The sequence below is a fragment of the Musa acuminata genome, unplaced genomic scaffold, assembly GCF_036884655.1.
Source record: "Musa acuminata AAA Group cultivar baxijiao unplaced genomic scaffold, Cavendish_Baxijiao_AAA HiC_scaffold_954, whole genome shotgun sequence".
Classification (NCBI taxonomy): domain Eukaryota; kingdom Viridiplantae; phylum Streptophyta; class Magnoliopsida; order Zingiberales; family Musaceae; genus Musa; species Musa acuminata.
Window position 1 is genome coordinate 20,001 of NW_027021173.1, and position 7,088 is coordinate 27,088.

The following is a 7,088-nucleotide window of genomic DNA, read 5'->3' on the forward strand; positions in this document are numbered from 1 at the left end:
TGAGTAAAAGTGAAGTTAAAACCCAATATGGGGTCTGGATAAAGAGATTTATTTATCTATGATCAATTAATTTATCTATGATCAATTATATTTGTTCGATACACCATTGTCAATATGAATGCAATGTTGAGAAAACAAATAACAAATAAAGTAAATAAAATAAGGATTTGTATTGGGTTGGCACAACATAAATAAGAAATTTTGATGGAAAAAAATAAGGAAAAGATAAAGAAAAAATCTCGGGTTTACTCAATCAATAGAGGTACAATAAGCAAGATTAATCCCTTGTTTGTTGGTGGATTCCTATAACAAGAAAAAAGTAAATTTAAGTATGAATAGAGCAAGAAAAGGGAAAATTTTAGGTAAAAAATTGTAAGTAAAAAATTATACAAAGATAGATTTTATATTAATCATCTCCCCCCTTTTTTATTAATTTTGTTGTTTTTTCTTTTAATTAACTCGAGGTTTTTTCTTTAAAAAATTCTGCCTTACTTAAAATATCATAAACAGTTCCTGTAGGTTGAGCGCCCTTTTCAAGGAAATATAGAATAGCGGGAACGTTTAAATAAGTTTGATTCTTTATCGGATCATAAAAACCCACTTTTCGAAAATCTCTTCCTTCTCTTCGGGATCGAACATCAATTGCAACGATTCGATAGATGGCTCATTGGGATAGATGTACATAAACAATCCCCCCCCAGAAACGTATAGGAGGTTTTTCTCCTCATACGGCTCGAGCTCGAGAAAAAATTATTTTTATTTCGGTATATCTTTCTGTATATAATATCAAATAGTAAACACAAAATAATGACTCAAATCATAGTCTAATTCATTATTATTATTTTGTTCTTCCTAAAAAAAAAAAAAAAAATAAATTTCATTCGTACTCATAACTCAAGTTGGGTAATTCTGACAGAATTCGAAGGGAAATCCTTAGACATTTCTTGAGCCGTCTCTAACCTCTTTTGTTTGTCTCATCTCGAATCTATTTTTATTCCTAATTCTGATCCAATTTTTGAGACAATTGAAAATAGTGTTTCCTTGTTTCGGAATCCTTTATCTTTGCTTTGTAAAATCATTGGGTTTAGACATTACTTCGGTGATCCTTACTCCTTTCAAAAGGGCAGCAACATACCTTTTGTTTTTTTTATTTCTTTCTATAGAAATAGAATACCCATAGAAATAGAATACGAAGAATTGATTCCTCTGTGATACACTTTTTTTTGATCGAAATAGTTTTATCAATTCCGATTATTTTATATTTTAAGGATATACTTACAAAGCTGGTCTAACTTATTGATTGATTGGCACTAACCCTAGATTCTTCCCCTTGATAAATGAATCAATCCTTTCCGCTCGAGCTCCATCATGTACTATCAACCTAAGAAAAATTAGATTCCTAATGGAACAGAACAAACTATGTCGAGCCAAGAGCATCTTCATTTGTATAGAAAATGGTGGATGTAAAAATCCACAGCGGATCATGTCCTTCAAGTCGCACGTTGCTTTCTACCACATCGTTTCAAACGAAGTTTTACCATAACATTCCTCTAATTTAGAATTCAATTTAATTTCAAACCGCAATGGAATTGATTTAATATGTAATCATGAATAGTCATTGGCTCGATGGGAACAACGGGAACTATATAATAGTCTATACTTTATACCTATGGATAGATAAGTATTCTATGGATAGATAAGTATTGTATTTATCCGGAGAAAGCTCAGCAAGGATCCAATTTCTTTAACTCGATATTCTATCATATGAATGAAACGTATTTCTAAGAAAGATGTTTGCTTAAGACTTATTTACTTTACATCTCCAACAGATTGTTCGGGACGATCAATCATGAAATGCAGAATCTATTTTTCTAGAACAAAAAAACTATAAACCTCAAATCCTTTAATTTAATATATTTCCAATCCCGGAAAAAAAATAAATTATTAGTCAAATAAACTGTTCCAATGACCAAAAAACAAAAAGGTCGTAAGTTTCTAGATACTATTGATTTATCATATTTCTTCGAGTACCAACCAAGAGTTCATAAAAAAATGTTTTAAAAATCTCCGACTTCAACATCATGACTGGAACTATGTTTTCTAGTCATGACTAAACTGGATCTCTAATTCAATCACCAAGTCGACGCAATCACAATGAGTAGCTAAAAATTTTTAGCAGATATTTCATTCCCTAAGGAGACATAAATTTTACCATGTTCAATTGAATTATCAATTGGTTTTCTTTTAACCAAAGAAGTAAATTGATAATCTAGTTTATCTATTTTCATGAGTATGAAATAGAAAAGGTCTCATGTACGGCAACATTAAGATCCTTATTCTTTCTTTCATCTGAAAGAAAGAATCTGAATATTGTTACTGGGGGTAATCATGGATATTTTTAAAATCAAAGATCCCCTTCCACAAATTCTTTTCACTTAAGTGAAAGGCCATTGTTATTGAAATACAACAACATTGTTATTGAAATACAACAACATTGTTATTGAAATACAACAATATAATAACAATACACAATATATATCATACATATAGGCATAGCGTAGGCCTTGTTTATTTTAGTTTATATAGATTTTGTTTTACTTCAGGTTCAACAATTTTTCCATCAATTCCATAAAATCAAGTTAAAATATATGGAATATCAAAATTTCCCCCCAATCGCTACGTTACATTGATTTACAATTATTTTCATTTGAGGCATCTAAGATATAAGATAGAAAGAAATGGAATTCAGACAATTTTTATCCTATTTTTTCCCACGCCACAGCACAGCTTTAGAAGTTTTAAAACCAGTGATGAAATTAGTACGACAAACTCCCTACTCTTTAGTCTTCACATAGAATGTGAAATTGGGATACCCTATTTTTGACTTTAGGCTTTGTGTGGAAGGGAATAGAGATGCTTTTGTTTCACGCTTCAATTCGGAATGCATCATGTGAGAATTATAATTCATATTTAGAATTCATATTTCATGAATATGGGACATAATGAATATAACAATAGTACGAGCATATTATGAATGTGAATGATAGACCCCAAATTTCTCTTTTTTTTATTCAAAAAACTTCCACCTGTATTTGACACTTTATTATGCTTGTGATAAATCAAATGGATTCTAAGAATCCATTCTAAGAATTCATTCTAAGAATTCAGAACAAAAGACATTCTAAGAATTCAGAACAAAAGAAAAGGTTGTTCTCTTTAAGATTTTTCCGTTTTATGTGGGATACAATGTGATCCCATCTTTTGTTTCTGATGGAAACGATCTGGGACGGAAGGATTCGAACCTCCGAATAACGGGACCAAAACCCGCTGCCTTACCGCTTGGCCACGCCCCATTTTTCCTGTTTGGCACTAGTCAAGACTATTATTAGAATTAGTTATTCGTCAATCCCCCCCCCCCAAAAAAATACATAATACATAATAAAAACATATGGGGTATTTTGTTTGTTGCTAGGATTCAACACATGTAGATTAGATATAGAATCAAAAAAGTTAATTGATCATTACATAGAATTCAATTAAGATAATGTATGAAAGTAGAATTCCTTGTATTCTCATTTGAGAATGGAAGGAAGGATTTTTGATTTGGGAGAGTTCAAAAAAAAAGAAGGATTTTTTGACTTGCCTTTTTCATTTTTCCCTTATAAAAATAACTCAATCAAAATAAAATTATCTAATCTACAAGAACGAAATGTTTGTTATGTTTAATATCTTTAGCTTAATCTGTATCTGTCTTAATTCTGTCCTTTATTCGAATAGTTTTTTCTTTGCCAAATTGCCTGAAGCTTATGCCGTTTTCAATCCAATCGTAGATGTGATGCCTGTCATACCTGTTCTCTTTTTTCTCTTAGCCTTTGTTTGGCAAGCTGCTGTAAGTTTTCGATAAAATCCTTAATACTTTGCCAAATCCATTCATGATTTATTCGACAAAAAAAATTATAAAAATGGATAAGATCGGCTAAGTCTTACATTAGAATTATAAACCCTCGATTAAAAAATGGAAATTCTTGTATATTGAGTAACCGCGGAGATGAATTTTGATCAGTTTATTTACTCGTTCTGACCTTTCAGTGAGTAAGGAGTTTATTAGGTCTAGGTCCCCTACAATACCTAATTGTCGATATGACAAGAAAATTTTTGTGAGGAAGGAATAAAAATCTTATTACAAAGAAATTCGTAAAAGTGACTTTCTTTTTCTTTTCAAATCAAAAAACTCCATTTTGGGGGGTATGATGTCAAATCAAACAAAATAGTATATGTGGTAAAAAGAAAAAATAGGTAATCTATTCCCTTTTTCTAAAATGATCTTATCTTGGAGATTGTGTAATGCTTACTCTCAAACTCTTTGTTTACACAGTAGTGATATTCTTTGTTTCTCTCTTCATCTTCGGATTCTTATCTAATGATCCGGGACGTAATCCTGGACGTGAGGAATAAAAAAAAATTGAGTTTTCTTTGTTTTTCTAATTTTTTCTTATTATTTTATCTATTCCATATATTCACTTTACCTATAAAAAAATAAAGGAATCGAAATTCCTTCGAAATCGAAAGTATCAAGTAATCAGAGCGGGCGGAGAGAGAGGGATTCGAACCCTCGGTACGAATAACTCGTACAACGGATTAGCAATCCGCCGCTTTAGTCCACTCAGCCATCTCTCCCAATTTAAATAAAATTGAAATTTCAATAAAATTTCAAATGAAATTGAAATTAACTATTTCAATTTAAATTGAAATTAAATAAAAAAAGAAAAGAAAATAATAAAAAAGAAAAAATTTTTAATTTTTAAGATATTAATTATTAAGTTTAAGAAAGACATTAATATAATATTTTTTATTAAGAAAGATATTAAACATTATAATTTAAGAAAGATATTAAACATTATAATTATAACATTATCATTAGAAATATGAAACATTCTATTAAAATTTCTAATTATAGAATAGATTTCATTACAGATGAAATAAAAAAAAAATAAAAAGTGAATAATTAAAAATTAAAATTATTAATAAATTCTAATCTAAATTTAAAGGTTAAAGGAATTGAAATTTTATTTTCAATTAAAGTAAAGAAAAAACAAATTAAAGGTTTTTTTTTATGTAATAAAAAATTTCTTAAATATTATAATATTAAATATTATAATATTATATTATAAGTAATTTTATAAGTAATTGTATATTATAAGTAATTATATAATTAAGTAATTAATAATATTATATTATAATAATATTATATTATAAGTAATTATATAATTAAGTAATTATATAATTATAATTATATAATTATATTTATATTAAGTTAAGTTAATTTTAATAATTTAAGTAATGTAATTATATAAGTAATTATATAATTATATTTATATTTAAGTTAATTTACATTTACGTAATTTAATTTAAGTTTCATTTAAGTAAGTTAAGAGTAAGTCAAGAACGAATTTGATCAAGAATTCCATTTAGATAAGATTCGAAACAGGTATCTCCAATAGAAAGAAAACCTTACTTCTTTAATTTTGTACGAAAGGTTTATTCTCCCGGCCTGGTCCTAGTTAAGTACTGGCCGGGCCAGTACCTCTTTTTTTGTCCAGCTTCAATGACCCCTTCAGACAGACTGAGAATGCCAGCAATCCAGCAAAGGAAAAGTATAAGTATAACTTTATACTGTTTTTTAAATTTATATATGTTATTTAGAAAAGCTTTGTGCTCTTCGCCTTTTAAGTCCCTGGCTGGCGGGACTAAATATGTGTCAACGTTATAATTTTAATGCTATCTTGATTGCGTCTCACTCCCTTGTTCGACAAATAGTCCATTCATATACAATAATGTATATGTAGCGGGTATAGTTTAGTGGTAAAAGTGTGATTCGTTCTATTAACAACTTAAAAAGTTAAGGGGTCTCTCGGTTTTTTGCATACTCCGATCAAAAACTTTATTTCTTAAAAGGGTTTAATCCTTTACCTCTCAATAGCATATTTGAGGAAGAACATACATTCTCACGATTTGTATCCAAAGTCCAATTAGAAATTCTATTTTCGAAATTGAATAAGAAAATTGGATTATGTATATGGAGTCGTGAAACATAATTTTTTTTGAATTGGATCAATTCTTCCAATCGAATGAGTATGAATAAAGGATCTATGGATGAAGATACAAAAGTTTATTTCCAATCGTAACTAGATCTTAAATTTGGTGTTTGTAAAAGGGAAATTGAAGCCAAACAAGCTAGAAAAGGGTGGTTTTGGTTTACTAGAACCATCAGCATATTGTTTCAGCTCGGTGGAAACCAAATTCTTTTCCTCGGGATCCTGCGAGTGGAAATAGGGAACGAAGTAACTAGACTAGACGGATTTGGTATAATCCCTCTCCTCTAGAGGGATCATCTAGTAAGCGAGTAGTTTGGGATACATTCAGACAGAAAGGCTGACATAGATGTTATGGATCTAATTTTCTCTAGGAATACATCAATCTTCCATAAAGGAGCCGAATGAAATCAAAATTTCACGTTCGGTTTTGAATTAGAGACGTTAAAAGTGATCAAGCAACGTCGACTATAACCCCTAGCCTTCCAAGCTAACGATGCGGGTTCGATTCCCGCTACCCGCTCCATATTTCTTATTATGTATTATACATCTTATTATGTTATGTATTATACATCTTATTATGTATTATACATACATGCACCATCAATTTAGATATGCATTCTTTTTTATTCCCTAAAATATTTTCCGTGTAATTTGATTTTTTATCCGAACAAAAGAAAGTAAGAATACAAAAAAATAAAATAGGAATGAAAAGCGTCCATTGTCTAATGGATAGGACAGAGGTCTTCTAAACCTTTGGTATAGGTTCAAATCCTATTGGACGCAATTTATTTCCATCTATTTTTAAAATGGCTATACTTTTTAAAAATGGCTATACTAAGAAACCCTTTTTGAATCATTCGAATCAGAACTATTTCTCAATGATTACTCTTGTACTAAGAATAGAATATACCAAGAATAGAATAAAAGTAAGAAATTTATGTTTGTTCCTGAAGTAAAAACAGTTCGATCTGTTCTTGAATAGCTTCCTTCAAA

At 29.5% G+C, this 7,088-nt stretch overlaps 2 non-coding genes across 2 annotated transcripts; one reads left to right on the plus strand and one right to left on the minus strand.

Annotated features, from left to right (window-relative positions):
- Window positions 1-4,589: 4,589 nt before the first annotated feature.
- TRNAS-GCU (transfer RNA serine (anticodon GCU)) lies at window positions 4,590-4,677 on the minus strand. The gene has a single exon. It is a non-coding gene; the product is annotated as a tRNA-Ser (tRNA).
- Window positions 4,678-6,806: 2,129 nt separating this feature from the next.
- On the plus strand, window positions 6,807-6,878 carry TRNAR-UCU (transfer RNA arginine (anticodon UCU)). Its single transcript has one exon. It is a non-coding gene; the product is annotated as a tRNA-Arg (tRNA).
- The last annotated feature ends 210 nt before the right edge of the window (window positions 6,879-7,088 follow it).